The following is a 9,408-nucleotide window of genomic DNA, read 5'->3' as shown; positions in this document are numbered from 1 at the left end:
CTCTGATCTGAGCTACCCCATAGGCCAGTTTCCTCGGTACTGGGGGGCAGGGGAGCACCCGGCAACAGAGGACCAGTCAAAGGCATTCACTGCAGCACCTTCTCTGAGTCCCCCACCCACCCAGGCGCTGCCTCAACGTGACTGTTTCAGCGTGGGGGCACTGGATGTGAGAGAGGCCAACTGGAATCGAGGAGGCCTTGGAAGCCGCCTCTCTGAGACGGAGTGGCCAAATCTTCCTGGAGACTTGGCTCTGGGTGATAGCACAAGAAGTTAGAAGGCACGGAGGGGTGAGGGGCAATGCCTTATTCTTGGGGGCGGGTAGGGCATGGACAAGTCAAGAGTCTCAGACATACTTGGGCTTCATCTTCCTCGCCTGGACCTTCTGGCTTCACTTGCAAAGGTAAGGAATTGCAGAGGGTTGCATAACAAGCTGATACTAAATATTCCAGCATCCTTACCTGTTGCTCTAGAAAGGGCCTCAGCACCCCAGCTTGCAGGACAGCACCTCTCCACCACCCCACCCCCAGCCACAACACTCTGCTTTGTCATCTTCACAACACTGTTCACCGACAGATGATTTTCTTTAGCATTTCTTTGCGAGCTTGTTTACAGTGAAATCAGCTGAAATACACTGAAATAAGCTCTGTGACAAACAGAAATGTGTGTGTCTGGTTCTCCACTGTATCTCTGAAACTTAGAAGTGGACACACAGTCATATAGTGTGCACTCAACACATATTTGTCACTGGCCTGTGTGCAGCTGTTCTAGTACCACTGAGCCTGCTGAAACCTGGAACTTCCTTTGTACTCTGGTGCAAGAGGGAAGAAAAGACTGCAAGACACACTCAGACCTCCCTGGCACTATCAGGACCAGCATCATGGGCATGTGACCTATGCAATTGCACAGTACCCCCACCACACACACACACACACACACACACACACGGTCTCCATATTGTAAGGTTTTGCTGTCATCCTCTTGAAATTCTTAATAATTTTTCAACAAGTGGCCCTGAATTTTCCTTTTTCCCTGGACCCTGCAGATTACGTAGCTGGTCTTGCCCTAGGGAGACATGCTGCAAAGCAGGAAACAGGCCAACACAGAGCCTTCCTGATCCCATGAGGAAGAGAGAGCTGCTGGTCCATCCGCCTGCCATTCAGTCCAGCACCATACTGCTGCAGAGAAGCACAAGTCTATACTTCTTGTAGCCAGACATGGATTTGAAGTGTCTCATATACATGTCTCTTCCTCCACTGACATTGGAGCTTAAGGTTTGTCTGATTTGCCTGTATTCCCCTGGGCCAGATGACCAGTAGGCATTAGTTACAGTTGCTCAAAGAGGGACTGAATCCCAGGCACCTCAAAGAAGCAAGTGGTTACAGCTTCCTCCCCAGAGAATCCCAGGTAACTTCCTCTTCCAGTTTGAGATTCAGCAGACTTTGCCTCCTCCCTTATGGACCTCATCCATAAGACAGCTTCGAGGACTTGTGGCAACTACTCCATATTATTGTGTTGTATTTCTCGAAGTATTTGCCGTGCACTTGTCTGCACAAAGCCCTGGACTTGGTAATGGGGAGAATATACAGCAAGGACACAGTCTTGGACTTCACATTTGTTTTTCAAGAGAGGGGTGGGAACTTGTCTTAGAAATTACTAATACTAGGTAGAAAGTCCTGAGGGCCCAGACTTCCCAGGAAAATGTTTGCATGGTCCTGAGACTCTCACAGCAAGACAAGGAGCTTACAAGTGGCAGAGGTACACAGCTGAGCAGTCCCGGCTGAAAGCCTGCCAGGGCGTTGAAACCAGAAATGTGTACTGCTTGACAGAGAACAAGGAAGAGTTTGCCAGAGGCACTCGTGTAAAGAGAGAGCGTTGGATTTGAAGCTGGGTGGGAGACTGGACAGGCTAGTGCTGAATCTTGAATGTGAACCAAGAGACTGCACTTTATCCTGTGGGCAATGAGGGACGTGGCATGTCAGAACAGTGCTTCGAGAAGATCTTGCTGCTGGGGGCGGGCAGAAACGTTTGTAGGAAGGGAGCTGGAGCCTATTTTCTCCCATGAAAGGAGTGTGGATCTGAACAGGAGGAGAGCCACAGGGATGGCTAGAAGGGGAGCCACAGGAGGGAGCAACATCAACATCGGGGATGTGGAATTGACAGAGGAGTGGGGGAGGAGGCAGAGAAGGCAGGGCTGCCGGAGAGGGCTCACAGGGTCTTCCCAGGTGACCAGGGTGGCAGAACAGAAATATGGAAGGCAGGAGGAGGAGGAAGAGCTCTCAGTTACAGCCACGTTCCTTGCATTTTGCATTTCACTTTCCAAGGTTCCATTAGGTAACTTCCCTCTCTGTAGCTGTTTGTACTTCAGATATGCTTCTCTTCAACTTGATATTCAAGCTGGATATAAACAAAATGTTAGAGCAGCTGTATTTTCATAACTAAACCAAACTACCCACTGATGAGAATAGCAGTAAGCAACCCCCTTGTCAGTTGTGAATGATCAAATTTTATAACCTACATCAAACCGCCATGTGTCCTGCTTTCTGTGTGGTTTAGGGATAATATCAGAACTGCTTGTCATAAATTGTGTGTGTTCCTGCCCCAGCTAGGCACAAACTGCAGTGTGTGTACAACATGCTTTTCTTATTGGGTCAAGGGAAACATGCCAAGTCTTGCAAGACTCTTAGCTTAGGTACCTGGGCTTGCAGCAGGACTGAGACGCCAGAAACACCAGGGGAGGCAAGCTGGAGAAAGAACTGTCTGTGGGACTAAGCCAGGTCTGACATGGATAAAGGGGCAAGTAGGGGACAGTCAGGTTTCAGAGCAGAGAGATGGACACTAAAGGCAGAGGCAGCAATGGGTAGTGCCTGCCTCTGTGCTCCACTGAAGACAGGGCAGGGTTTGAATTTCAGATCCTCCACTAGCTACTAGCTAAATGGCTATGAGCAAGTTACTTAAAGCCCCCTGAGACTGCGTTACTCATGTGTAAAATGAGAATCGTAACACTTTCCACCTCACATGGCATTTGTGGCAATTTTATTGCACGGACCATGTAAAGCATTTAGCATCAGTGCTCAGCCAAACTTACCTGCCATTGTCACCGTCACCGTTATTAGCTAATAACTGATACCAGCAATGCAAACACACCTGCTATTCCTGAAGTGTCTAGTGAAGTAGCAAGACCCCAGCCCCAGACATACACTGCAGATCAAAGGGCTCATGTCCCAGTGAGGTTGAAATGCTGTGGACCAAACAGGATTCTAGACCTCAGAAAATTGGACCACCTAGTGATCACCCCAGGCTGCTGGCACCTAGTCTACAAGGAAAAAGAGAAGCATGACTGACAATAGAGATTAAAGGTTCCTAACTCCTTGGTGGTTTTGAAATCCACTGAATTGGATGCCATCACCCATGGAGAGAGCAGACATCTGAAGCGAGAGTCCTGAGAGTGGGGTCACAGAAGCCAGCAGAAGAGCGTGCATTTCTAGTAGGCCGGTGGTTTTAGCTGTTTTAGCTGGTGCCGGTAAGACCAGGACTGGATGGTACCCAGTGGTTTATTCAACAGAAAAGTCATTGGTGAGCTTGGGACAGGGGCAGCTCCACACAGAGTTGAGATGGGGGGGAAGAGGACGGAGAATGTGACTGTATGCAGACTGTATGTTTGAGAAGTGACTGGAAAACAGGGAGAGCTGTGTTGCCTCTCGCCGTAAACATGGGGAGAGAGGCCTTCTCTGAGTCCCCAGAGCCATGGACAGGAAGGGAAAGATTCAAAGAGGAGCTAAGGATGGTGGCAAATGCTTCTGCTCAGCAGGTGAGAATGATGAGGTCTGGAAAGGGTATGCTGTGAGGTGTGACCGGGTGAGGAGGATGTGAAGTCAGGGAGTATACACAGTTCCTCGGGAAGCTCAACCTGGAGAATAGAGACAGCTAGAGGGAAGCAAATATTTGAAACACTTTGATGTTTGTGTTTTAAAAATAAATGAGACAGAAACATGTATATATGCTGAAAAGAAGAAGCCAGTTGAAAGGAAAGGGTGAAACTATAGAATATGGAGGGAGGAAATATAGAAATCCTACATGAGGTCCTGGGTGTGGTCAGAGTCTGGTGGAGAGAAGTGGCTTACTAGTGGGGGATGAACACCTCTTCCTTGGGGGAAAGAAGGAGGGAAGGAGGGGGAGAAGAAGAGGAGAAGAAATAGGCAGACTCATTCATTCATTCAACTAACATTTATTACTATGTGACAGGTGCTGGCCTAGGTAGTAAAGATAATAGCAATGAGAAAAACAAATCAAAATCCTTCCCCTTATGAAGCATACCTTCCAGAGGGAGGAGAAAGACCATAAAAAACAGATACATCAAATAGGTGACTTACAGAGTACATTATAAAGTTTGGTTTGGAGAAAACCAAACAGGTAGAGTGAGTAGGATTGGGAGTGCTGGGGTGCATCACAATTTCAAATAAGATGCTCAGGGAGAGCGTCACCGAGAATGTGATGTCTGGGGGAAAGCATCCCAGTAAGAAGGAAAAATAAATGAAAGTTACTGAAGTCACAGCATGCCTACCCTGTCCCAGGCACAACAGGAAAGACACTGTCACCGGAGCAGAATAGAGAAGGAGGAGGAGATGAAGCCAGAGGATAACGGGGTGGGGCTGTTTACTCTGAGTGAGAATGGGAGCCTTGGGGAGAGTTGTGAGCAGGGCAGTGGCATCATGTGAATGACCTTTTTTTGAAGGACCACTGCCTTTAGAAGTTTAGAAGAAATTGATAATGGCAAAGATAAAAACACAGGGGCTAATTCGGAGGCAATCAGAGCAATCCAGAAAAGAGATGATGATGGCTTGAAACAAGATGGCAGCAGTAGAGATAGTGAGAAGTGCTCAGACTCTGGAGATATCTTGAGAGTACAGCCAATAGGATTTCCTGACAGATTATATATGAAATGTCAGAGAAATGGAAAAGTAAGAGATGACTCTGGGAGGGTAGAATTGCTGCCAGCTGAGATGAGAAAGGCTATGGATCGAACGGGGTTTGTTTTGTTTTGTTGATAGACAGCTCAGAAGTGCAGTTTGAGCATGTTGAGTTGAGGTGTCTATTAGATTCCCAAGTTTACTTGTGTTGTTTACGAGTCTGAAGTTTGGGTGGGAGAACAGTAGGTTGGAGATGTAAATTTGAGAGTCATCAGTCCAGAGATGGCATTTTCAACTTTGGGACTGGATGAGATGCACATAGGAATGAGCACAGCTGGAGAAGAGAAACAAGGCCGGAGCCCTGAGGTGTTCCGACTGTCAGACACCGTGTGGAAGAGCAGGAGCCAGGAAAGAGACATGGATGTAGGACAATGGAGAGAGCAAGGCATTCTGCAAGGTAGGAGGGAGGTGGGGCCCAACTGTCGTGCTGCTGGGGGTCCAGACGGCTAAAACTAAGAACTGGCCATTGGGGTTAACAGTGCATAAGTCATCACTGTCCTTGCCAAGAGAAATGTATAAGTTGTGTATGTGCACACCTGTGCGGGTGGGGGAAAAGGGTGGGGAGGCTGAAGACTACTTTAAGTGGGCACACAAAAGACTAGGAATTGGACACGAGAAGTCTGAGGAACTCCTTGGAGAATGAGTGCTGTGGCAGAGGACTGCAGCAGCTCCAGGCAGTTATTGGGGACAGCATGTGTGCCTGCCCAGGATGCCAGAGTGCAGAGGGAAACCTTTGCACTCCAGGGGAGATGGGGAGGGCGGAGCTGTCACTGAGTGAGCAGAAGGGGGTGAGAAGTAGTGCTTTGGAGAGTGACGATCCTACCTTCAGACTGAGGGACATGGAGTGCTGGGGCCTAATTGCAGCATACCAACTGGGTTAATGATTGAGTGCGTGGCTGAGAGGCCTGCAGAATAGCCACATCCTCCAGGCAGAGAGGAGCAAGCGAAGCAGTATGCAGAGACGAGGCCTGCTGGCAGCCCAGGGAGGGTTTGAAGATGTGGAGGGGATGCAGGAGTGCTCAGGGCTTCTGTGGAAGCTGCAGAAGCACAGAGGGGCAGTGTAGGGTGGGCTTGCTGTGCTTTGAGGGAGACCATTGACGGCATCCCTGTCCCTTCCCCTTCAAGTTCAAGCTAATTTAAAACTAAAATGCAAGAGTCAGACAGACACATCACCAAATGAAGGCAACAGAAGCTCTAGTTGGATCTGTAGCCAAATGGGCTTCCATAAATGCCACCTGACCCCCACCCCTGCCTCAAATTGAACATGACCAGCCTTTTTGAAGTCAGGTGGCAGTGCAAGGCTCCCACATGTCCCAGGGAAAGGACAGAGGCCATTTCTGTAGTTCCTATACCCTGTCTCAGCACTCAGGGAGAAGTAGAGGGATGAGCAGAAATGGTTCCCTCAGAGGGCACACAACAGATCTTGCCTGTTTTTTCTTTTTCTTTTTTTTTTTTGCAGTTTTTGGCCAGGGCTGGGTTTGAACCCACCACCTCCCGCATATGGGGCTGGCGCCCTACTCCTTTGAGCCACAGGCGCAGCCCAGATCTTGCCTGTTTTATTGCAGAGTGGAGGCACTGCCTAGAGAGAGGAGGAATCCTTTGGTTACAGCCTCTAGGGCTTTGTTCCTTTTCATCCCTGAGGCTTTAATGATTAAGTCTGAGATTAAGCAGAGGTGGGGCTGAGACTCTCATGTTTGTGGCCAAGGTTGGAAGGACTGAGTGGGCACGGGACACGGTCCCTGGTTGTGAGAACAGTTCTCACCTTCCTGAAGCCTTTCCCCAGGCACTGTGTTGTCCCCTTTGTGTATTCTCATGCTTTGTCCATCCTGCCCTCCTTTCTCGCAGGCGCCGTGCTGGGTGCTGGGGACGCAGGGACAAACCAGACCCAGTCTCTGCCTTCAGGAAGTTTTCATTTGTCACATGGTGAAACAGACAATGCACAGAGGAGAAGGTAAATCTGATGATTGTCAGTATGAAATGCCATGTAGAAGGTAACATTGGCAATGTAGTGAGGATGACTAGGGGAGACTGTCAGTCTGGCCAGACTGCGGGGGACATCTTGGGTCCCTCGTGGGTTCTCTGCACAGCTCAGAACCTCGGGAAAATCAGCTCCGAAACCCCTTCGCCATCTCTTATTCCAGTGTGGAAGACAGGGAGCGGGAGGAAGGTAAAATGACAAGGCTATTAATATACGAGAGGCTGCCAAGCCATTATCGTTTATTTCAAGTGGTGGTAAAAGCAGATGACTCATCCTCCTGAGCTGCAGGACTTTGCACCAAACAGTCTGCATGGTTTACTGGCTTGCCTATTTTCCTGATCCTGAAGTTCAGGGGACAGGGCTCTGGAGCTTGAATAACCTTGCAAAGCAGTATTTCTTCACCCCGATCCCAAGGAAGAATTTCCCAAAAGGTCTCAAGAGAGCAAATAGATACTTCAACACTGCCTGTGAGCAGAGAGGTTTCCCAGTAAATATGAAGCCGGGCGGCCCCATGAAAGAGTTGTGCTTTCCTTGCCCTCTCTCACCAGCCACAGGTCCTTGCCTTGTCACAGATTAAAGAGGAAAGGAGGGACTCTCTTGCTCACCTTCTCAGGAGTATCTTTCCCCTAGTGTCCTGGTCAAATGTAGCCTACTTACTGGAAGACATTGCATCTCCCAAAGCTGTGGAAAATTAATTCTTGTGTTCATTAATTCCTGCTGATCAGTTGTTACAACTGGGAGTGTTGAGTTTGGTCAAGTGCTCTGCGAGGCTCCTTGATCTGTGGTGGGTAGCAGCCTGTCCTACAAAAGGGATTTGTTCCAAAAGACTGGGAGGTGACCTCTCTACAGAAGGCTGTAGTTTCAGTGCAGAGAGGTCTTTACAAAGAGCAAGTGTTCTCTCTTCCTTGCTGCGCCATCACTAGTTAGATCTCAGCCCCAGAAGGAATTATCAAGGTGGGTGTTCTTGTGTGGACTAGAAAGGGCTCCATGGCAGTTGAGATTAGTTTGACACCTTTTGTTTCTGTGAGCACCTTGCACAGGAACAGCAAGAGAATATCTTTCTTCCTCTAAGAGCCTAGTAGGATGGGCTTTAAGAAGAACCAGCGTTTGAACTATAAAGGAGGTGATGAAGCTAGCCCTAAGATTTCCTGAAATTGGAGGCCCCTTTAGAGTATCCCTCACAAGTGAGCCATCCAACTTGGTTTGAACCAGGGATGGGAAGTGCATTATCTCCACAGGGCAGCCTGTGTCACTTGTAGACAATCTCTACAGCTAAGAAGTCCTTTGTCACAGTAAGTGAAGAATTTTCTGAGAACAGATAGAGGAGCCAATCAACTGTCGCTCACATTTCAACTCTAAGTTGTGCAGGAGAAAACATTTCAATGGGAAATGAGAGCACCTGTCCCTGCCACTCATGTGCTCTATGCACCTCGACAGGCAAGGTTTGAGCTCCCTCTGCTTGGATAGCCAACCTTTGACATTCAGTATTCTTTTTCACAAGAAAAAAAGTAGGTGACACACTATCTTAATCCCTTTGATATTATATGGACTAAAGATTAGCCATGTATATAGAAACACCACAATTATCTGCATGTCTCTAATTCAAACAGGAAGGCTCTACCACTTCTTTTGTTTCTCTCTCTCTTTTTTTTTTAGAGACAGAGTCTCACTTTATTGCCAACAGTAGAGTACGTGGTGTCGCAGCTCACAGCAACCTCCAGCTTCTGGATTCTCTTGCCTCAGCCTCCGGAGTAGCTGGGACTATAGGTGCCCGCCACAACACCTGGCTATTTTTTTGTTGCAGTTTGGCCAGGGCCAGGTTTGAACCTGCCACCCTCAGTAATGGGGCCGGCGCCCTATCCACTGAGCCACAGGTGCCGCCCAGGCTCTGCCACTTCTTCATGGGAAAGTTCTCAGGATTCACTCAGAGCCTGTTCACAGTCACTCTAAGTATCCATGGAAATTTGGTTTCCCAGCCCACATCAGCTTAACAGCAAAATTAGAAGGGAACAGAGCCTACTTACCTGATGATCCAGGATACAAATAGTTAGTATTGTTTTTCTCTTGTATTATTTGTTATTATTTAAATCTGGGCTTCTTTTTCTTTTTTTTAAATTTCAAAATATTAAGCAGGTACAATGTTTTTGCTACATGTAAACCTTCTTTCACACTTAAGTTGGGGATTTTAGTATTATTATAATCAACACAATTAGCCACAGAATTTTCTGTGTGTTCTTAGCAAAATCACTTTCCCTTTCTGACCCTATTTTCACTTGTTTGATGTGAGAAAGATGATAGTTCCCTTGCATACTTGGGCTGTGTTATTGTTCAAGTCAGCTATTGTGTTGGATCATTTACAGTGCTTTTATCTGCAAATAATGAAAACTCTTACTCAGTCTGAGTCAGACAACAAAAAACATTTAAGAACAGGAAGTCCAGAGGTATGTGGGCTGCCGGGTTGCT

The sequence above is a fragment of the Otolemur garnettii genome, unplaced genomic scaffold, assembly GCF_000181295.1.
Source record: "Otolemur garnettii isolate 467f Iridium unplaced genomic scaffold, OtoGar3 scaffold00190, whole genome shotgun sequence".
NCBI lineage: Eukaryota > Metazoa > Chordata > Mammalia > Primates > Galagidae > Otolemur > Otolemur garnettii.
Note: the sequence above shows the minus strand (reverse complement) of the source record.